The following is a 22,853-nucleotide window of genomic DNA, read 5'->3' as shown; positions in this document are numbered from 1 at the left end:
CCACTTGGTGACTTTCAACAAGTCATTTGACGTCAGGGTCCTCATTATTATTATTATTAGAATGATCATTTTTATTTTTTTTAAGATTTCATTTATTCATGAGAGACACACTGAGAGAGAGACAGAGAGAGAGAGAGAGAGAGGCAGAGACACAGGCAGAGGGAGAAGCAGGCTCCATGCAGGGAGCCCGACGTGGGACTCGATCCCAGGTCTCCAGGATCACGCCCTGGGCCGAAGGCGGCGCCAAACTACTGAGCCACCCGGGGCTGCCCAGAATTATTATTTTTAAATTTCAGAAAGGTCTTCGGTGAGCCAATGGCAAATTCAGCAGGAATCCCATATGACTGTAGGTGACAATGCCAGATGGGGTCATCAGGACAGGTGCCTCTGTCCCTTACCGAAGGGGCCTAAGCGGTAGCCATGAGAATCCAGGAAAAAAAGACTGAAAATGTGTACGGAAAGCATTTAATTGTATAGTCCTTCCTACTAACTAGGGTCGTTTTGAGCATTGAATGGTATAATGCATTCATGCTAAGGTTGAAAAGAAAACATTTCTCAGGGAAGCCAAGTTTCCGCTTGCAGCCGGGAGTAAGCCCGCCCCAGCAGGAGACTGCGGATTCTTCTCCGGAGCAAATGCAGAAGGTCTGGCGTTTCATCAGAGTTCAATAAATGTGAACTATTATTCCTGGTGCCATTTGAAATGGTCTTGTTTCTGTGCAGAATATTTCTTTTGGAGGAAATCTCTCTCTGGGGGTTTTTCGGGATCAATTGCCTGCTCTCTTTCTTTCCCTCCTTCTCCTATTTCTCTTTCCCATGCTCTCCCTCTGTAAGTCTCTACAGTTTCGAGGTGTGAGTTGGTAGGGCCCACTCTAGTGAGCCTCTCTGTCTTCCATCTCAGCACCTGTCTGTAGAGCATCTTCTCTGAGCTCCGCGCTTTCCCAAAACGTGCTGGGGCCTCGAATCCCGGGGACTAGCGACGTAGAGATCGCTGCTCCTGTTTTACAGGTGAGAGCAGCGAGGCCCCGAGAGCTCCCGGTCTCATCCAGGTATTCCGTCAGAGAGGCAGAGCTTGGATCGAAGCCCAGGCTTCTGGCCTTCCCTGCTCCTTCCACTCTGTTCCAGGATGAGGACACGTCTCCCTTCACTGGCTTCTACCTCCATATTCTAGAGCCTTGAGATGATGTCATTCCGTTTTGAATAACTTCAATTAACCCCTCAAACTGAAGTGGGGGAAAGTGTCTGCAAGTTGGTTTCATGAAGGCGAGGCTCGTTTTGATACGGAACCAAAATAGTTTGTGTATAATGTTGACATATTGTCAATTATCAGCAAAACCTGTTTTTTTTTTTTTTTATTATAGGGACCATCTGTGTACTCAGGCCCAGTGGAGAGGCAAGAATTCAAAACCAGTGTCCCCTTTACCACATTACATTCCTCACCCCCCCCCCAACAAGAAAGGGGCGGAGGGTACAGAAGAAAGGTTCGTGTCCAACGTGACAGAGTCGGGCATCATGGAAACCCAGATGCTATTACATCTGCAGGGTTTTTATTTTTTATCTTCCTGGAAAGAGAAATAACGAGCTCTTGAAATTCGAATTCCCATTGACTCTGAAGTCATGAACATATTTAAAACCAGTGTGAGGCTGTGACATTTACAATCAGCAAGTTCATGTCAGAGAATAAATCCAGAATCACCTACAACCGCTGCACATGGAACACCCCATCGTCTCCAGCCACGTGTGGGGGTGCGGCCGCTTCAGCGAGGAGAACGTCCCGGAAAGGTGAGAGGCACGCGTCCTGGAGGTACCCACCCTCGACCACCAGCCTCTAGACGATTGCAGATGTGCTAAAAAATCAGGGGAACCCAGGGACACAGCAGCAGGGCGCAGAGAACAGAACCTCAAGAGCACGGGGCCAGGCCATCCGTCAGTGTCTACCTGGACGGGCGCCCTTGGCCTTGCTCTGAGACACAGGTGTGTGGGCCGAGCACAGCGGGACGGATGGCGCATCTGGGATGGGCAAGCACGTTTCCCAGCCAGAAAAGCATCCCGGATAAAACCAAATGAGAAAAAAAAAAAAACAACAACAACAAATGAGGCTCCTGCAGGTGACGTCGGCAAGGCGAAGCTGCTGCTGCCCCCGAGGGACAGTTCATCGGAGAGCTAAGAGTGCTCACCTGGGCCAGGCCACAGGCAGGCACGGACGATGCTTCCCTGCTTCCCTGGCCACCTCCCTTTCTTCTTTTTTTTTTTTTTTAAGATTTTATTTATTTATTTATGAGAGACACACACAGAGACAGAGAGGCACACACAAGGAGAGGGAGAAGCAGGCTCCATGCAAGGAGCCTGACATGGGACTCGATCCCAGGACCCTGGACCAGGACCCGGGCCGAAGGCAGATGCTCAACGGCTGAGCCACCCACGCGTCCCCACCTCCCCTCTGAAGAGACATCTGCCAGCTTAGCTGACTGGCGCCCTCGCTGCGTGCACTCCTGCTGCTCCGTCCCCTTGTCCGGGGGGCTGGTCCCGGGGTGCTGGCTGCGAACCTGTCTTTCTCCCCTCAAGCTCCATCCCTCTGTGTCTCAAGAGGATGAGGGCTGGGGAGCCTGAGAAACAGGCCGGGGAGGGCGAAAGCAGACCCCCCCACTCCCCCACCTCTCGAGAGCGTCTCTGTTTTACTCTTGTGAACCCACCTCTGGCGCACAGATGAGAACAAGGAAAACGTCGAAACTTTAGAAAAAAATCATTTCTCCCTCTTTCTAACCAGTTTCAGGACTAGAAGCCGATGAAAGGATGCCCAGATACTCATCCTGCCTTCCCTCGACAGGTAACTCTTCAAAGGATTTTTTAAATTTACTTATTCGTGAGAGACACACAGAGAGAGGCAGAGACACAGGCAGAGGGAGAAGCAGGCTCCCCGTGGGGAGCCCGGTGCGGGACTCGATCCCCGGACCCCGGGATCAGGACCTGAGCCAAATGCAGATGCTCACCCACTGAGCCACCCAGGTGTCCCCTCGACAAATAATTTTTGAGCACCTGATCCATAGATCTCTCTCCGGCTTTAGCCGCACGCCGAAAACGTGCACATGATGATTTTCTGCTTTCAGAGCATGTCTTGTCACCCCAAAGAGGTTGGAAGCTTCTGGAAGCATGCTGTTGTCTATTCCTTTGTGCTCTCCTCACACACACACCCCCCCCCAGGGGCTCGGCCACATGTGCAGCAGCCTTCTAGAACCTTCTCTTCTTTCAGGCTATGCAACCCTGTGAAGACAGTTACAATCCTCGTTTTATGAATGGGAAACCTGAGCCCGGGGAGCCGGCGGTCACGCCAGTGTCTGTGGCGCCCCGGACCCGGCCTACATCTGAGCCCAGACTGTGCCCTGTGTCCGGATCACAAGGCGAGGAGCACACGACGCTGACTCACGGGGTAACGCTCTGACCCTGAGGCCCTCGTGGTTTCACAGGTGAGTCAACTGCACCGGAGGACGAGGATGAAAGTCAGGAGAAGCCCAAACAGCTTGAGGATGAGTGTAGCCCTGGGAGCTCAGGTCGTGGCCCAACACGCCACCCGGGGCCTGGTCCTGCCCTGGGCCACGAGGACCGGTCTGCTCCCCTGCAGCCTGCCGAGCTTTCCCGGAGGTCCTACCCTTCCAGTCGCCCTCCGATCCGAGGGTTTTCTCCTTCACGGCCAGGCCCCCCACGGTCACGGTCCCGCACGCAGCACACGCGATGCGACAACGTGTCTTCCACAGGCCGGGCGTGTGGCTTCGTCCCAGGAGCACCCCCTGCCCCATTGGCTTGACCAAACTCCCTGAGCCATATGCACCGAGGGGATTTCCAGAACTCATCCCAGGAAAGCCTGTCGCAGACCAAAGTGTCCAAAATGTCGCTCCCCCACACCGGCCCCCCTCCAGGCAATCTCCCAATCTAGTTAAAGAAAATGACAGTACGATGCGTTTACTGAAGGAATGACTTCTAGGTTTGACTTGTTTTTCTTATTGGCATGAATATGGGTCCATTCATAAAACCTGTAGTGAGCAGCGCTTGGGGCGGGGGGTGGGCAGGACCACACAGGTGCTGCTGGCACACGGGGGTGGCCGGACACAAGCCTGGCCCTCCACGCCCCCACCGTCGCCGAGGATCACCCTGTGGCCACGCTGTCGGAGGCTTTTTGCACAACACGTCACAGCAGCCCACACCTGCTGGCTTGGCTGTTTGTATGGTCACCGGCTCACAAAGGTGGGGGGATGGGAGAAACTCTGGAGCCTTGTGGTCGGCCAGCTCTGGGTTCAAATTCGGGTTTTGCCGACTCGGAACCCGTCCCATCTTACAACACAGGAGGTCACCATGGTTCCTGAGATTTGGTTTTCTAGCACGTGAGAGCTTCCAAGTGATGGGGGCAGGATTTTTCACAATTAGAGACGATCATAGCAACTTCTTTTTTTTTTTTACGATTTTATTTATTTATTCATGATAGACATAGAGAGAGAGAGAGAGGCAGAGACACAGGCAGAGGGAGAAGCAGGCTCCATGCAGGGAGCCCAATGTGGGACTCGATCCCGGGACTCCAGGATCAGGCCCTGGGCCAAAGGTAGGTGCCAGACCACTGAGCCACCCAGGGATCCCCGATCATAGCAACTTCTAAAGGCCTTCAGGTACAAGCTGACAATTTACAGAAGTGCCTTTCTTTTCTTTTAAAGATTTTAATTATTTATTTTTGAGAGAGTGAGCGACATGAGTGGTGGGGAGGGCAGAGGGAGAAGCAGACTCCTTCCTGAGCAGGGAGCCTAGGACCGTGACCCGAGCCGAAGGCCGACGCCCAACCGACTGAGCCACCGAGGCACCCTCAGGAGTACCTCTGTTGACTGCAAAGCGCAGCTCGGAGGCTGCCAGGACCACCAAACTAAGCAGGACCACTAATGCAGAAGGCTACGTCTCGAGCAGATTTTTAATTTGGATAAAAAATGGTCTCCAGAACCTAATCTTACGGTTAAGGTAGCAAAGAACGAAGAGCATGTGTTGCTGGGTGGCAATGCCAGGAAGTCCCAGCTCAACACTCAGCTGGCGTTTTCACCATTAAATTTTATGGTTTTGTCAGGTTTCCGGAACTTTAGATTCTGAGCCTGCCTTTAACTCTATTTGCCTATAAGCCCTGTGATTTTTATTAGGCAATTTTGAAGAACCCGAGGATTTCGAGAGTTCCATTTGTGCCGTCATAGCAGACATGCGAGTGCCTATGTGAGTGTACACGTATGTGCCCGTGCCTAGCACACAGGAGGGGATTTAGAAGTGGCAGCTTGCGTTACGTGTTAATCTCCACTCGGCTGCGGCATTCCAGTTGAGGCAGGATGCTGGGTGCAGTGAGGCCAGCCGAAGCTGCTGGTCCCCAGCTGCATGCCCTACCTGAGGAGTGTCTAAGTCCCGGGTCTGGACTGTGCCAGAGCAGCAGGCACCGTGCAGCTGGCTCCTGCCTTCCCGGAGGCTGCGGCCCCATCTCCTGTGTCCTGCTGAGGAGGACACAGGATGACACTCTAAGCCTGTGCTTAGCAAAGTGGGGCCCCGGCCAGTCGTATCAGCAGCACCTGGCAACTTTTAGAAATGCCAATTCCCAGGGCTGACGTACCGAATCAGAAATTCTAGGGGTGGGACCCAGCCCTCCGACTTCCAACCGAGCGCCCAAGGGATTTTGACGCACACTTCAGTTTGGGAGCCACTGATCTGAACACAAAGTGAACCCTTTCTCTGAGACTCGCCAAGTCGGAGACACCACCCATCCACTTATTCGTGACCTATTCACTCATTGAGCACATTTTCTTTTAAGTGTCTGTGATGAACTAGACCCTGTTCTAGGTACTGGGAATGAATCAAACACGCACACCTCCCCGCCACCTTGGGTTGGTAGGAAGCGATGGTTAAGATCCAAACTCAGGAACCGGGCTGCCTGGTCTGAAGCTCACTAGCTGTAAACCTGGGCAAGCCACTTGGGACGCTGAGGGTACCTATTTCACGGAGTCTGGGTGAGGATGAAATGGGTTTAAAGCCCAGCCTGGAACACAGCAAGCACTTAGGCTGTAAACATAAAATAGGCTCAACTGTGGCCCTAAGAGGTCACGGGGAGTTAGATCAGATTGCTGAATGCAACGCGATACACATCTTCTCCAAGACCTGGGAGAAGGAGAAAGGAACAAGGAAAAGCTCCAGGAGACCTTTGTCATGATGTCCAGCAGGAGGCAGGCTCCGGACACAGGGGACTTTGGAAGAGAAGTAAGTGTGAGCTCACTATCCCCAGGCAGAGGACGCTGGCTGAGAGCGGTCGGGGGCTGAGAAGAGGCGGTGGGGACATAAGCTCACTGGGAGCGAGGACCTGCCCTCTCGGTGGGATGCACCACTGGGAGAAGGTGCCAGGAACGCAGCAGGCGAGCTAGAGCCGCAGGTGCTTCAGGTGAGGGAGTAGAGCAGAGTGTGTCGCAGAGCTCAGTGGACAGCAGGACAGGCCCAACAGGACAGGTCAGGTGCCCTCGGGGTGGGGAAGGGGATGGTGACCCGTCCGCACTGCCCAGAGGCACCGCAGGGTTGTGGGCCCACTGTGGAGGGGCCCCGGCTCAGTGTCACCTCTGCCGAGGACCTCGCTTCCTCCTGCCCTGTAGTGCAGCGGGCCTCCGGCCAGTGTGGCTCCTCCGGGCCAGAGGGGATCTGTGTGTCCCTCCAGCGCCTGGCTACCAAGGCTGTCGGCGCCGTCCCTCGGCATTGTAGGCATTCAGGAACTAGCTCTGAGCATCTAAGGACCAGTCCTCTGATGAGGCGCCTGGGTGGCTCAGGGGGTTCAGCGTCTGACTCTTGATCTCAGCTCAGGGCTTGATCTCAGGGTCGTGAGTTCCAGCCCCGCGTTGTGCTCCACGCTGGGCATGGAGCCTACTTAGAAACAATAAAATAAAGACCAGTAACTCTGAGTATAAAGAAACGGACTATCCTGTGTCACCCCAGAGGGCAGAGTGGACAGGAGGGAAGTCCCTGGGTGGCAGGTCTGCGCTCACAAAAGGGGGCATTTCTCTGAATGGAGGCTTTGAGCCTACGCCCCGCACAGACATGGTCCTGGGGCTGAATGCACTGTGTTCCAGGAAGCTGCTCGGAGACGGAAGGCTGGCTTAGGAGGGCCTGCCCCACTTGGGATCATGTTGAAGATAGTTGCCCCCTTTCCACTCAGTGAAGGCAGCGCTGAGCCCCGCCTGTACCCGTCATGTCCCATTTCTGGTGCCCAAAAAGCACACAGCGGTCACTGGGATGTTGCGAGACATAATGATCGCATCACTTTGTCAGGGAAGTAGGAGCAAACAATTCATTTCCTGGGTCTCCAGTCGAGGTTAAATATAGGACAGCAGGCCCAGGCCAGGAGAAATCTGGCAAATCTTACCTGGGGCCTGGAGCTCTGCTAAGTACCCTCTTGGAGAGAATGAAAAAGGCAGAGGCAAAGATGCATGCTTCCAGACTCCTGGCGCCCAGCTCTGCCCTGAGGGCAGGAGGGGACAGCAGGAACCCCCACACCTGCTCTCTGTGCCCCTGGGAACCTGACCTAGGAGGGGAGACTAACATGAGACAGCTGGAAAGCAACCCAATTTACCTGCGCACCCCTGGTTGTGAATGCAACCGGAGACCCTCGCTGACCAGTCTGAGGGTGTCCAGACAGGCTCCCAGAAGAAGGTGAAGCATCACCTGAATTCTGGAGAACAAAACAGGAAGACATTCTAGGTCCAGGGCAGCACCTGTGAGTACAGGACTGGGGAGATGTTCAGGTGAGGGCAGGCTGCAGGGACTGCTGGTGGTTTATGGGACATGGGGCCTCATCTGATTCTGGGAACTGGACAGAGTTAGCCTGGGAGATGACACTTGATGGGTGGTGGGGGTGGGGGGAGGCCACAGCTGTAGCACTAGGGGAAGGAGGCCTCCTCAGCAGGTTCCTCACTAGAGAGCCGAGCCAAGGTCCTGGTTCTGTGGGAGGGCAGTGGCCAGGGCCTCCTGTGCACCTAACTCAGCCTCAACGGGATCGAAAGACAGCTGACATCTGACCTCATCCCAACTGGTGAGAAATACACAGAAAGAAAGGAATTAAGAACAATGGAAAAAAGACGTCTCTTCAACAAATGGTGCTGGGAACATTGGACAGCCACATGCAGAAGGCTGAAACTGGATCATTTCCTCACACCATACACAAAAATAGACTCAAAATGGATGGAAGACCTAAATATGAGGCAGGAATCCATCCAAATCCTGGAGGAGAACACAGGCAGCAACCTCTGTGACCTCGGCCATAGCAACACGTCTCCAAAGGCAAGGGAAACAAAGGCAAGAATGACCTATTGGGACTTCATCATGATATTTTGCACAGTATGGGAAATGCGACAAAACCAAAAGGCAACCTACAGAATGGGAGAAACTATTTGCAAATGACACATCAGATAAAGGGCTAGTATCCAAAATCTATAAAGAACTTATCAAACTCAACCCCAAAGAACAAATAATCAAATCCAGAAATGGGCAGAAGACGTCAACAGACGTTTCTCCAAAGAAGACATGCAAATGGCCAACAGACACATGAAAAAATGCTCCACATCACTGGACATCAGGGAAATACAAATCAGAACCACAACGAGATACCACCTCATACCAGTCAGAATGGCTAAAATGAACAACTCCGGAAACAACTGATATTGGTAAGGATGTGGAGGAAGGGGAGCCCTCTAACACTGTTGGTGGGAGTGCAAACTGGTGCAGCCACTCTGGAAAACAGTATGGAGGTTCCTCAAAAAGTTAAAAATAGAGCTACCCTATGACCCAGCGATTGCACTACTGGGTATTGACCCCAAAGACACAAATGTAGTGATCTGAAGGGGCACCTGCACCCCAATGTTTATAGCAGCAATGTCCACAATAGTCAAACTATGGAAAGAGCCAAGATGTCTATCAACAGATGAATCGATAAAGAAGATGTGGCGTATGCACAATGGACTAGTACTCAGCCACCAAAAAAATGAAATCTTGCCATTTGCAGCAATGTGGATGGAACTAGAGGGTATTATGCTGAGTGAACTAAGTCAATCAGAGAAAGACAATTATCTGCTGATCTCACTCAAGGAATTTAAGAAACAAAACAGAGGATCATAGGGGAAGAGAGGAAAAAATAAAACAAGATGAAATCAGAGAGGAAGACAAACCATAAGAGACTCTTCATCATGGGAAACAAACTGAGGGTCACTGATGGGGAGAGGGATGGGAGTTGGGGTAACTGGGTGATGGGCATTAAGGAGGGCATTGAGTAATGAGCACTGGGTGTTGTATGCAACTGATGAATCACTAAACTCTACCTCTGAAACCAATAATACATTATATGTTCATTACTTGAATTTAAATAAAATTGAAAAAAAAAGAATAATGGAACCTGGAGATTTGAGATTTATTTCCCTATCTAAGTTCACAGCAACCAGATGAAATGACTAAGAGAAAATCCTTCACTGCTAAGCCTCCCATTTTAGGAGAGAGAAAACCACCTTAGATCCCAACCCCTGTGGCCCACCAGGTGATGAACCTGGCATCAAGCACATTGGTTGGTAGCTGGGATGGTCCCTGGGAAGCAAGTGACATCCAGCCTGCCCCAAACCTCACCTGTTCCAGGAAGCCTTCCTGACCTACCAAACCCCTTGTGCCTTAGAGCACTGTATGGTTAGAGCCACAAACTTCAACCCTAAGGTTCCAAGATGACTCATCGGGCCTTGCTGGAGGCAGGCGGGGGCATGGGCTTTCTCAGAGCAAAGCACGCTGAATTCATTGCACACAGCCTGGGGCAGGATTTTCCAGAATTGTCTATAAGATGAAGAGGGGATTTACCTTCCTTCACCCAGGGGCAGGCAGCTGAGAGTGGGAGAGCGGGAGTTCAGAGGGCATGCATGGGTACGTGGGAAAGAATAAGAGAGTAGGAATCAGAGAGGTCTGGTGCAAGGTCCAGCTCTCCAGTTTACAAGCTACATACCTCCGGGAAGTCCGGTGACCTCTTAGAGACTCCATTTCCTCTTATATCAGCTTGCAGATAACATCCAAACTCTTAGAAGATAAAAGCTTGGGGCGCCAGGGGGGCTCTGTCAGTTAAGCACTGAGTCTTGATCTCAGCTCAGGTCTTGATCTCAGGGTTGTGAGTTCAAGCCCCGTGTTGGGCTCCCCACTGGGCGTGGAGCCTCCTTAAAAAAAAAACAAAAACATTTTTTTAAGTCAAATAAAAATAAAAGCTTTGTATTCCAGCAAGAAGAGAGTGTCAAAATCTGCACTGTCCCCAGGACTGTAGAGCAGAAGGACAGTCTGGTGTCCATGCTAACGTCAGGAAGTGAAGGCCGAACAGGCTGCAGGGCTGCGAGCCGGGTTTACAGGACAGAGGCTGCTCTCAACCAAAAGACCTAGGCTGGAGAGAAGCCAGCCTGGGGGTGCCCCAAAGCCCTACCAGGGGAAACTCTCCCCAGGGGACCCAGGCCAACCACTGGCTCCAGAGGCCGGGGAGATGAGATTCGCCCTCTGAGAGTCTGAATGAAGAGATGCGGAGCCTGAGTGAGTGTGTAGCTGAGCCAAGTAATCACGTGGCAGGACGAGAGCCTGAGGCCTGTCCCACCCGCACCCCCGGGCTCCCCCAGACCCAAGTGGGTGTCCCTTACCACCGTTCTCACCGACGGTCCTGTGAGTTGTGTGTCGTTAGAAAACTCATCTGATGGAATCTTGTCTCACATTTAGATCTTTCATCCATTTTGAGTTTATCTTTGTGGATGGTGCAAGAGAGTGGTCTAGTTTCATTCTTCTGCATGTGGATGTCCAATTTTCCCAGCACCATTTATTGAAGAGACTGTCTTTCTTCCAATGGATAGTCTTTCCTCCTTTATCGAATATTAGTTGCCCATAAAGTTCAGGGTCCACTTCTGGGTTCTCTATTCTGTTCCACTGATCTATGTGTCTGTTTTTGTGCCAGTACCACACTGTCTTGATGACCACAGCTTTGTAGTACACCCTGAAATCTGGCATTGCGATGCCCCCAGCTATGGTTTTCTTTTTTAATATTCCCCTGGCTATTCGGGGTCTTTTCTGATTCCACACAAATCTTAAGATGATTTGTTCCAACTCTCTGAAGAAAGTCCATGGTATTTTGATACCATTTGCTTCGACTTGGATGGACCTGGAGGGTATTATGCTGAGTGAAGTAAGTCAAACGGAGAAGGACAAACATTATATGGTCTCATTCATTTGGGGAATATAAAAAATAGTGAAAGGGAATAAAGGGGAAAGGAGAAAAAATAAGTGGGAAATATCAGAAAGGGAGACAGAACATGAGAGACCCATAACTCTGGGAAACGAACTAGGGGTGGTGGAAGGGGAGGTGGGCGGGGGGTGGGGGTGACTGGGTGACGGGCACTGAGGTGGGCACTTGATGGGAAGAGCACTGGGTGTTATTCTATATGTTGGCAAATTGAACACCGATAAAAAATAAATAAATAAATAAATAAATAAATAAATAAATAAATAAATAATAAAAATAAATAAATAAATAAATAAATAAATAAATAAATATTTTTCTCTTCAAAAAAAAAAAACTAAAACTAAAAACAAAACTCATCTGAGTAAATTCGATGGTCTAATCGGCCTTATTAAGTGATTCACAAAGCGGACAGCCTTCCCTCCAGCCAGCAGAGGGGAGCTCCTGGCACAGAATTGGAAGGTTTTTATAAGGAGGGTTGGGCAAGAAGCTACCAGCCAAAGAAAAGAAAGACTGTTCCAGGCAAGGCCATCTTCCCTTAAAGGGAAGCGAAGGGGGTCTTACTGCAGACTTAACTCCTCTTCCTTCGAGGCTGGAGAGAGCCCATGTGACAGGTTCCCTCTTTGGTGCCAACCAGAAAATTCCAGATTGATCGGCTTAGAATTCCAGGCCTGGAGAGGATGCCACTGCAATTAAGTCTCGCTTTGCTGTCCTGGGAGCAAGCAACTCCACCTTGGGCCTGGAGCTTTCTTTCTAAAATGTGTAGCAAGAAGAGCATTTCCTTTGGAGCTGGGCCGGGTGGGCTTCAGAACGGGTTCCCTCCAGCTCCTCCCGCCACATCCAGCCTCGCCCACCAGAACCTTCTTTACAGAAGCAAAGCCACAGAGAACAGGACGCAGGGTTGAGATCCACAGCCAGTCGGGAGGGAACACGTGAAACACGGTTGAGGGGAGTTTCTAGGAGCACACAGGTTACAGACCAAGACCGTGACGGACACTGCCAGGGTTTTCAGAGCCACTTCAGGTAAAAATAAATGAATAAAAATAAATAAATAGAAAAATAAATAAATATAAAATATATATATTAATATATATATATATATGGAGAACGATTTCTGAAAGCAAGAGCAGAGAGAAATTCAGAAGTTCCAGCCCAGTTAGCTCGATGTCAATCCTTGGCAGAAATCTGTCAACGGGGATCAGCTGGATGCGTGCGTCCAGTCAGTGATGCTGACGTTGTCCATCTCACCTTAGAAATGTGCCATGGGCAGAACTGAGCTGGTTTCACCCAAATACTTGATAAAATACATTTTGTCGGCAAGATGAGGAAGGGGGAGCTGCGTGATGTGCTTGGAGGCAGCCATTCACTCACGAGGTGGAGCCGTCCCTTCCGCACACGGTTCTCAGGACAGCGGACCCAGTCTCGTCGCTCTTGCAGGGAGAACCACGATGGGTTTTCTCCGGCAGCAGCTTTTGCCTCAACTGTCAAACAGTCAGAGGTGTTCAACAATACACTGACATCCCCCGAGAGTGAGCTCCCCGTCACAAGAAGTATCCAACGAACACAACGCCCACCAGCATTTGCTCCGGAGGTGAACACAGTGTTGGGCTGTGGAGCAAAAAAGACCCAAGCTCAAGGATTTACTTGGCCGATTACCACCTGTGCGACCTTGGGAACTTGACCTAAACGCCCCCAACGCTTGGCCAACTTCTATATGAGAAGAAGGTAAATTTTTTATAGAGAGGTTGCGAGTTCCAGGAGGTTATAAGCCATAAATTAAACAAGATAATGTCCACAAAACCATTTTATAAACTAAAAAATGCTGTACTAATGTGTGTCATCATTAAGATTTTAGGAGCTTGGAAATAAAGGACTCCTGAGGCTGGTGGCATTTCGTACAGATGCTGGCACTCCGAAGCCTGGATAGAAATAAAGTGCCGTGAAGCATATCACGCCAGCTCTGGCACGCAGCACACAGATTATTACTCACACTCCTCATTCAGTTGTAATGATTATTTTAAAGCATCAAGGCCGGGCTAGTGTATCAGCTTGCAAGTTGGCATATTTTTATTTCGGTTTATTCCAAGTTTGAAAAATGATATATTGGGTGCTCTCTCCCTCGGTCCAGAGACAGCCCGTGAAATTCCCCACCTAATTAAAGAAGTTGACAGATGGAAATGAGTTTCATGACATTGGGTCTCCAGCTCAGGGCCGGGCTTGGAGCGAGCTTGCTGGGCTGTTGGCCGGGGTCTCCGGGGGGAGAGGGATGCCGAGCTTCCCTCTTTCTTGGTCGCCAGCCTGCACCACCGTCCAGGGCCGAGCTTCCCTCTTTCTTGGTCGACAGCCTGCACCACCGTCCAGGGCCGGCTTCCCGGCTGTGCTGGGACTACCCGCAGCTCGCTCCCCTCCACCTGAGCTCCAGCTGGGGGGTGGGCTCCCCTCCACCTGAGCTCCAGCTGGGGCAGGAATCCATTGCATCCTCAGCTGCCGAGGGCCTTCTACTTCCTGACGTGAGCGAACTCGGCGAGAATTTGTTGAGCAGCTACTCGGTGGGCACAGCTTTAGTGTCTTGGGTGGAAGACTGGAGCCCGGCCTTGCCCCCCATGCCCCTCCAGCCCTCGAAGCCCCCCCACCCCCCAGGGGGCAGCTGACCCTGCGCTTACTGGTCAGTTCCCGAGGGTTCTAGAACTTCGCCCCTGGAGGCCACGAGGGATTCGGGCCTGGGGATACAGGTGCATCCTGTGAGCCCCAGGCTGGCCCGCAGCCCTCAGGGATCCCCGCAAAAGGCCGCTGAGTGCGCTGAGCCCTTGGGGGCTTCCCGGGCTCCCGGACGGGACCACTTTGCTGCTGAAGAAAAATTCCGTTTCTAAAGTATGACGACGCTCCCTGAAAAGAAGCGCCAGCTGGGCCCCGTCACTTAACGAGCTGAGTGTCCTGGACCAAGCGCGTGGTCCCCCTAAGGCTCCCGCGGTCCTCCTGAGAAAGGGGGGGACCTCCGTGCCTCCCAGAGGGGATCTGCCGGCCGGGGAGAAACACATGGCCCAGCCCTCAAGAGCTCCAGGTGCGCCTCGTGGCGGCGGTGGCCTCCGCTCCGGGGGCAGGTGTCACCCCCCCCCCACGGTGGCAGACGCCCCTTCTGCGAGCCCGGGAGGTAGGTGTCACCTCCCCCATGGTGGACACCCCTCTTACGAGCCCTGGGGGCAGGTGTCACCCCCTCCCCATGGCGGACGCCCCTCCCGCGAGCCCCGGGGGCAGGTGTTACCCCCCATGGTGGACGCCTCTCCTGTGAGCCCTGGGGCAGGTGTCACCCCACCCATGGCGGACGCCCCTCCTGTGAGCCCCGGGGGCAGTTGTCACCCTCCCCATGGTGGACGCCCCTCCTGCGAGCCCCGGGGCAGGTGTCACCCCCTCCCAGTGGTGGACGCCCCTTCCACGAGCCCCGGGGCAGGTGTCACCCCCTCCCCATGGTGGACGCCGCTCCCGCGAGCCCTGGGGCAGGTGTCCCGCGGGGCTCTGGACAGCGGGGGGCCCCCCCCTCCGAGCCAGCACCCGCATGGCGCGGCGCGAGGTCCCCGAGGCCCCGGGTTCCGGGCGCAGTCGAGGCCTCTGCCCCGCGGGGGAATTGCCATCCAGGCCTAAATCTGTGAGAAAGTTGCCGCGCGGCCCCGCCGCCCCGGTTGGCGCCCGCGGGCAGCTCGGCCGGATGCTCTCCGCGGGCTCGGGGCCCACACGCAGCAGGTGTAGGTCCCCCCGCGGAAAGGGAAGCCTCCCAAGGCGGCGGAGCCCTGGGTAATCAAAGCTCCTTTTATTTCGCCTTCTCTCCCACTGGTGGGTTTCATTCCGAATCTCACCAGACGCTTGACAAGCATAAAAAGCAACCATTTCCTGCCTAAAAAAATGTTGCCTTCTGAGTTCTTTTTGTTCCCCTGAACGGAGCCAGGCTGGGTGAGGGAAGGCCGTGCCCCCGCGGGCAGGGTGCTGGGCACCCAGTCCTAGTCTGCCCTAAACCCAGAGCGGCGGCAGGTGCAGGCCCGACGCCCCCAGGGAGGTGGGGGGTCTCCCACAGGCAGGGCCCCAGGTCCCCAGGGTGCAGCCACAGGGGTGGGTCTGGTTTTGCAAAGCCTGCTTCGGTTTCCCCTGGGCGTCTGTGCGTGAAGCGAGCCGGGCCTGCCGGTGCAGGTGTGCAGACGGCTGCTGCGCCACCTTTCCATGCACGGGCTCCACGCCACGCCCCTGTGCTTCCAGGGCTCCAACCCAGCCACTTGTGTCACCTGCAGAAAGGTTCTTCCTTACTTAGTGTCTCATCACCTTTCTGGATTTTTGAGAAGCCAGAGAAAGCCATGGGTGTCCTTCTCCCCCCTCCCCCACTTCTCTCTCACACACACACTGTACAAAGCTTGCAATGCTGGGGAGTCCCTGGGCCCCCAGGAAGCCCATCCATGCACCCAGAGGATGGCAGATCTCCAACTTCAGGACTTTCTCAATGTTGTGCCCCGCCTGGGAAACAACTTCCAAAGGCATCTTGGCCCCGTGAGGGTGAGCCCTGGGACCAAGGTCATCTCACGCTCAGCCCCAGGTTTCCACGGTCATTAAGCCAGAACTGGAGTGATAACGAGAGACGGATTCCAGGCCCCGGTCAGCAGGAGCACCAGGACCCACCAGATGAGTCTGCTTAACCTATAACTGAAAAAGATCCTGTCCTCTGGGCAGCGCATAGAAGGAAGGAGAAGCTTCCTTCTCCACCCTGGGAAGCAGATCAAGCCTCACACACAGATCCAAGGCCACGCTCCCTGCTCCAGGGAGCATCTTCACAGCGTGCCCCCCTCACCGGCCTCTGCTCGCTGAACCATCTTGTCACCACCCAGATTCCCCCCCCCCCAGAGGTCTTACCATACTGACCAGGCACCCAGTTGAACAGACCATGAAACATAGATTGTCTTTTTCCATCAGAAACAAAATATGTAAGGGCGCCTGGGTAGCTCAGTCAGTTAAGTGTCTGCTCATGTCATGACCCCTGGGTCCTGGGATCGAGTTCTGCATCAGGCTCCCTGCTCAGTGGGGACCTGCTTCTCCCTCCGCCCCACCCTCTCTCATGCTCGTGTGTGTGCACACTTGTTCTTTCTCTCTCTTGCAAAAATAAATAAATAAAATCTTTTTTTTTTTAAAGAAGCAAAATAAATATTCCACAGAAAGGTTCATCAAACCCATTTTTTGACCCTAGAGACGACAGCTGTTCTGCAAGTAGCACTCGGATAAGCCAGGCGGGTCATGAGACTGGCAGGAGGGGGACATGACTGGGGAGTGTCATGGAACGAGGCAGGGATCTGGATGGAAAGACCAGTGTCCATTCCCACCCTTGCCGCTTATGTGCGGGCGCGTGTCCTCACCCGTTTCCTGATCCGTAAAGTGAGGGTGACAGCATTTGCCTTGCGCCGCGGCCTTGAGAATCGGCGAGCGGGAATGGTCCCTGATCCCTGCCAAGGACGCTGTGCGGGAAGCATCTAGGGCAGAGCTCTGGCCTCTCTGCTCACCGGGCAGTAGGACCCGCGCCCGTGAACGGCCGGGAGCCCTTGGGGACCTCGCCAGGTCATCCTGCAAGCTGACGCCGGGGCCCCAATCCCTGGGGACAGAACATCTTCCAGGACCAAGAGGGCTGGCCTTACCCAGCAATTACCCTTTCCCCGTAAGCTCTCGGCCCCCACAACTCGCAGTTAACAGGCAGCAGAAGCTAATAAGCCCGGGGCAGAGAAGAGCAGGGCTGCGGATCCCGTTGCCATGGCAACTCCTGCAGGTGTTCCTGAAAGGAATGACAAGGCCAAGGGCTCCGGGCTGCTTTTCTCTCCCTTTGCGAAAGTCTAAAAGTAAGAAAGGTCACCGGGTGAGAGGGCCTCCTGGTGCCAGCTGCAGACACAAAGGCCGTCGCCTGGGGTGCACAGCTGGCCGTGGCACGGCTGGGACGGCCTCCCCTCCGCAGGCTGCAGACTCGGGAACCGTGGCTCTGCTGCGCCACCCCCCCACCCCCGCTCCCCGTCCGGGCTTGCAGATCCCCGTTCCCTGTCGCCACCCAAAGGAGATGTCAAGTAGGGCCCCTACCAGGCCCCAGACCCAGCCCCCAGCCCCTGCCTCCCTGCTGCCCTGGCCCTAAGCAGAGGCCGTTCTGGGATCCACCGGGTGGTGGAAGGGAGCACGGAAGGGAGCCCAGCCGGGGCCTCAGGAAAAGGAGCAGGGAGGGAAACTCGCTGATGGGTGGGGAGGAATGACAGGGACTCTTGTCCGCATGCCAGCTCCTAGATCCAGCGTTCCCAGGGGTCCCCTGCACCCTGCCCTCTCTGTGCTCGGTTATGGGAGCAAACAACTGCCCCTCCCATTGCTCTGAGTCGTGCTCTGTTAAGAGCATCCGCATTTCTCCCACCCCATGCCCTCTAAGGCTGTGGCGGCCTCACCTTGGTGCGAACGCGGTCGCCGTACCCTCCTCCCAGGAGATCTTTCATCTTCTGCTCCTGGGACCTGAAAGCCTCCCCCCCAGGAAGAGGCTCAGAAGGTGCATCAGGAGCAAGGAGAGAGGAAATCAGGCTGGGGGACGCCTTTCCAGCACATGACCTCTGGGGAAGGAGGAGTGGGGTTTAGGTGTAGCAGGTGTACTCACAGCAGGGTGACTCAACCTCTCTGTGCCTCAGTTTCCTCCTCTGTAACAACACCCACCTCCCAGAATTGTAGGAACGGGAGATGATGTGTAGAGCTCCAGGAGAGACGGGTGCTCTGGCCGGATGTGCACGTGCGTAGGTGCCCAAGCCCCTGCCCGCCAGCACTTACTATAATCAACAAGGAATAACAAAGCCCGGGGATGCTCCCCCAGGACTCAAACCAGGAAAGACCACCCACCTGTCGCACATGTAGAGGAGCAGGAGCTAGTTCCTGAGCAGATGGGACGGGATTGAAAGAACGTAGTAAACACTCTTGATCCCTCCACCTTCCAGGAAATCAGGGCGATCTCCCAGGAGGTGGTGGAGGATGTTCGCAGAACCTCGCTGGGCCCTTGGACAGATGAGGCCAAGACAATCACCCAAAACACCCTAACAAACGTCAGTTTGCCTAATCAAAAAAGAAGAGAAAGTCCTAATGCACAAAATTAGCAATGATCCATTGAATATAATACAAAATAGAGACATGAAGATGAATTCCTTTTATGACTTTATGCTGTGATCTTAAATCTCAAGAAATGGAGGAGTCTTTTTTAAGGATTTTATTTATTGGGCAGCCCGGGTGGCTCAGCAGTTTAGCACCACCTTCAGCCCGGGGCGTGATCCTGGCATCCCGGGATCGAGTCCCACCTCAGGCTCCCTGCTTCTCCCTCGAGCCTGATGTGGGATTCGATCCCCGGACTCAGGGATCACGCCCTGAGCTGAAGGCAGATGCTCAACCACTGAGCCACTCAGGCATCCTGAAATGGGGGATTTTTGAGAAAAAATACTAATTACTCCCCGAATGAGTCAAGGCGTAGAAAACCCGACCAGAAGGATGACCATAAAACAAACAAACCAACCTGAAAATGTTGTCAGAATTAACTCCATAAAAGAGGCTAAGCCTAAATGGTTTTCAATGAGTTCTTGCGAACTTTCAAGATCTCATTAATTGCTCATGTTAGGTCAGTGATTTTAGTTCATCTAAAACCTCAGACCTTCGTAAAGAGTGTGTGCGTGTGCACAGACACTACAAGCCAGTGTCATCCATTATGGATACATGTAAAACTTCCACACCAAATACTGTGGGTGCATCCAGCGCAGATAGTAAATGAGTGATTCACTATAGTCCCCTAGATCTTATTGGAGAAATGCAAAGAATTTGAAAAGAAGGCAAGGAGAGTTGTTAATTCATCTCTTCAATTGGTCAAAGAAGAAAATTAATGATTCCATTTTGGAATTGTGTGCTGCATACATTCAATACATGACCATTTCTGATTTAAAAACAGAAGCAGGGATCCCTGGGTGGCTCAGCGGTTTGGCGCCTGCCTTTGGCCCAGGGCGTGATCCTGGAGACCCAGGATCGAGTCCTGCATCAGGCTCCCGGCATGGAACCTGCTTCTCCCTCTGCCTGTGTCTCTGCCTCTCTATCTCTCTGTGTCTATCATAAATAAATAAAAATAAATCTTTAAAAAATAATAAAATAAAAAAAATAAAAAATAAATAAATTAAAAAAATAAACACAGAAACAGGGATCCTTGGGTAGCTCAGTGGTCTTCGGCTCAGGGTGTGATCCCTGGGTTCTGGAATCCAGTCCCACATCGGGCTCCCTGCGAGGAGCCTGCTTCTCCCTCTGCCTGTGTCTGCCTCTCTCTCTCTGTGTCTCTCATGAATAAATAAAATATTTTTAAAAATAAAAATAAAATAAAATATAAACTCCCCTTTAACGTTTTAAAAGGATTCTTCTAGGAGTAGTTCTTTCTTACTGTGACGGAGGTAAAACCCGACTGGTCTGTCGGTCCCCTGGGGTCCGGGTCCCTCACCCTCCCTGGGAGCCTGCCTCTCCCACCTCCATCCTCTGCCCCTGCACCTGGGAATGGGTCTGCGGGTCGGGGGCCGCCTTTCCAAGGGAGCCTTGTCTGCAACCTGCAGGCTTGTTGGACTCGGTGGTGGCTCGGACTCTGGCCGCGGATGCCAGTTCACCAGCGAGCTCTCTCTCTGGGATTTATCCTGGCTCCCGCGGAGCATACACCATCCAGAGCCCAGAATGCTTCCCCCTGCGGACACGTGTCGCAGAAGGATCTTACCTTCTGGAACAGATGAAGATGGAACAAGGTGGCAGGACACTGGCCCCTGCTCAGCACACACCGCCGCCTGCTCACGGGGCTCCCTGGGCTCCCTGGGCTCACTGGCTAAGGAAGAGGGCTCGGCTTCACCAAAGAGGGCAATTCTGAAATATGCCCCCACGTGGAGCAACCTTGAGGATCTCATGCTGAGCGAAATAAGCAGGTCACTAAGAGGCAGATAGTGTATGATGCTGCTCATTCGAGGTTCCTAGGACAATCCGACCTATAGCGACCGGAAGGACAATGGTGGCTGCAGGCTGGGGAGAGCAGGGAATGAGGTTTTGTTTAATGGCCATAGAACGTCAGTTTTGCAAGATGGGAAAAAAATTCTGGAGATTGGTTGCACAGCGATGTGAATACAATGAGTGTTATTGAACTGCGCGCTTAGCCGTGGTTAAGATGGGACATTTTATGCGATGTGTTGTTTTTTTTTTGTTTTTTTTTTTAACCATAGCTAAACGCACACACCACCACTACTGCTACGACTACTGCTGAGGACACGGGAAGGGAGTCGGGTTGGGGCCTCGGCGAACGGCAGGTGCCTCTCGGTTCCATCCCCCGCTGGCTCCGTGCGTGGGGGGCTATGGGTTAAGCTGCGAGGCTCACTGCGCTCTATGAAACGCATCGCAGGATGATAACATCCAGCATATTTACTGTAAAGATGACTTCTAAAGGATGCGGCACGTTATGTAAAAAATAGTCCCCAGTCCGAGTTTGATGTAAAAGGCTTTGATTATCGTGCTAAGGAGCTTATCTTGCAGAGCATGGGAGCCACTGCAGGCTTTGAGTCGGGGGATGACAAGATTTGCTATCTGTTTCAGAATGATGGCTCTGGTGGCTGTCAGGAGGGGCCCTGGGGGAGGGAGGGGGGAGGTAAGGACCCCGGGTAGGCTGGCGTGGGGTCTAGGTGCCCGTGGGGACCTCTGCGCCTACTGCAGCGGACGGGGCAGCGGGAAGAAGCGTTCAGGCAGTTGGCCCGACACACAGGGGCGAAGGCCTAAGAGGAGCACAGGGCTCAGTGGCGCGCCCATGGGCATCGCTGCCGGGTCTCCTGCAGCTGGAAGCGCCCCGCATGCCCATGGAGTGCTGCCGAGGGCTCAGGGGGCCCCCGTGCCTGGGATGAACAGTGGGACCATCAGGAAACCAAAGCTACCACTCGGGGGACAAGGTGCTCTGAGACACCCTTGTGGCGGAGGTCAGAGCACCTGTCCTGGCACCAGGGGACCCCTGGGGATCCCTCCCGTCCACTCGGCTGATTCCCTGCTCCCTCACAAAGAAACCAATCTCATGCCATCTGCTGTTAGGTCCTTCCCACCAATGGTGTGGGGTTACCTGGAATTAGAAGGTCTTTGCTCTAAATCCTTCTCGAGGACAGGAGGATGAAAGCTTCCAGGCGTTAACAGGAAAGGGCTCGGGGAACTTCTCTTCCACCTTGCAGGTCCTGGATACACTTGGGATCACCCCTTCCACTCAAGGAGACCCTCTGGCTGTGCTTGACCCCCTGAACCAAAGCGCAGGGCCTGAGGCCTACGGAGTCACACAGGTGGCAGGTTCTGGCACCAGGTAGGGGGACAGCTCCTGGCTCCTGACCCTCACTGGCAGGGCGGCCTCAGGGTGGGGGGGGGTAGTCAGCCAAGCCCTGTGAGTCGCTCTTCTCACCACAAGCGGGGACAGTGTGCACTTGCTGTGCCAGAGGGGTTCACGGCCGAGTGTTAATGGGTGTGAGAGGTCCGGCGCGTGCGCGGGTGGTCAGGAAATTGTTCCCCGTATTATTTTTACCGCCAGTAGTAGCGAAGAGCAAATCTCTTCTACTTAAAGCAAAGGAGTTGTTAAGAACGGGCGACAAGCAACTGCATCCAGGGGCTTCCGGGAAGGGGATGCTACCTGGGAGGAAGGGAGGCCGGGGAGCCAGCAGGCCGTGGGCAGCGCTGGGTGCCGCGGGCGCGTCGGAGACCCACAGGTGCCCAGAAGAGAAAGCCCATCTCTCTCTCTCTCTTTTAAAAATATTTTACTTATTTATTCATGAGAGGCAAGGAGAGAGAGAGAGGCAGAGACACAGGCAGAGGGAGAAGCAGGGAGCCCAACGCAGGACTCGATCCCAGGACCCCGTGATCATGACCTGAGCCAAAGGCAGATACTCAACCGCTGAGGCACCCATGCCCCTTAAATCACTCCCTTTTATTTTTTTTTAAGATTTTATTAATTTATTCATAAGACACACAGAGAGAGGCAGAGACACAGGCAGAGGGGGAAGCAGGCTCCCTGCGGGGGCGGGGACCCCGATGTGGGACTCGATCCCGGGACCCCGGGATCATGACCTGAGCCAAAGGCAGACGCTCAACCGCTGAGCCACGCAGACATCCCAAATCCCTCCCTGCTAAAGGCAGCTCCCTCCCGCTCACCCTGGCAGCGGAGGGCCGGGAAGTGCAGGCGAGAGCTCCAGCCCCTCCCGTGGCCCCAAGTGGGGCTGGATGGACAGATGGGCCGGGGTTAGGTCCCGTCACATTCCTGGTCTGCTTCTGAGTGAAAGGCCGGTGGCCGGAGACGTCAGTCGGGTTCCCCCAGCTGGCGGTGGCCTGGCATGACTTGAGGCCTCACCCCACCCCCCCCACCCCCATAACCTCACTGGTCAGGGTGAGGGTCAGGGGACTCAGCACGGGTGGGTTTTAAACTTTCCCCAGGTGACTCTACTACACCACGGTGACCCTTACCCACGGGGCCTGATGACCTCCCAAGGGGCTATCAGCACCTCACAAGCCCTTCGCTGGC

The sequence above is a fragment of the Canis aureus genome, chromosome 12, assembly GCF_053574225.1.
Source record: "Canis aureus isolate CA01 chromosome 12, VMU_Caureus_v.1.0, whole genome shotgun sequence".
NCBI lineage: Eukaryota > Metazoa > Chordata > Mammalia > Carnivora > Canidae > Canis > Canis aureus.
The sequence above is the reverse complement of the archived record's forward strand: the minus strand, read 5'-3'. Positions refer to the sequence as shown.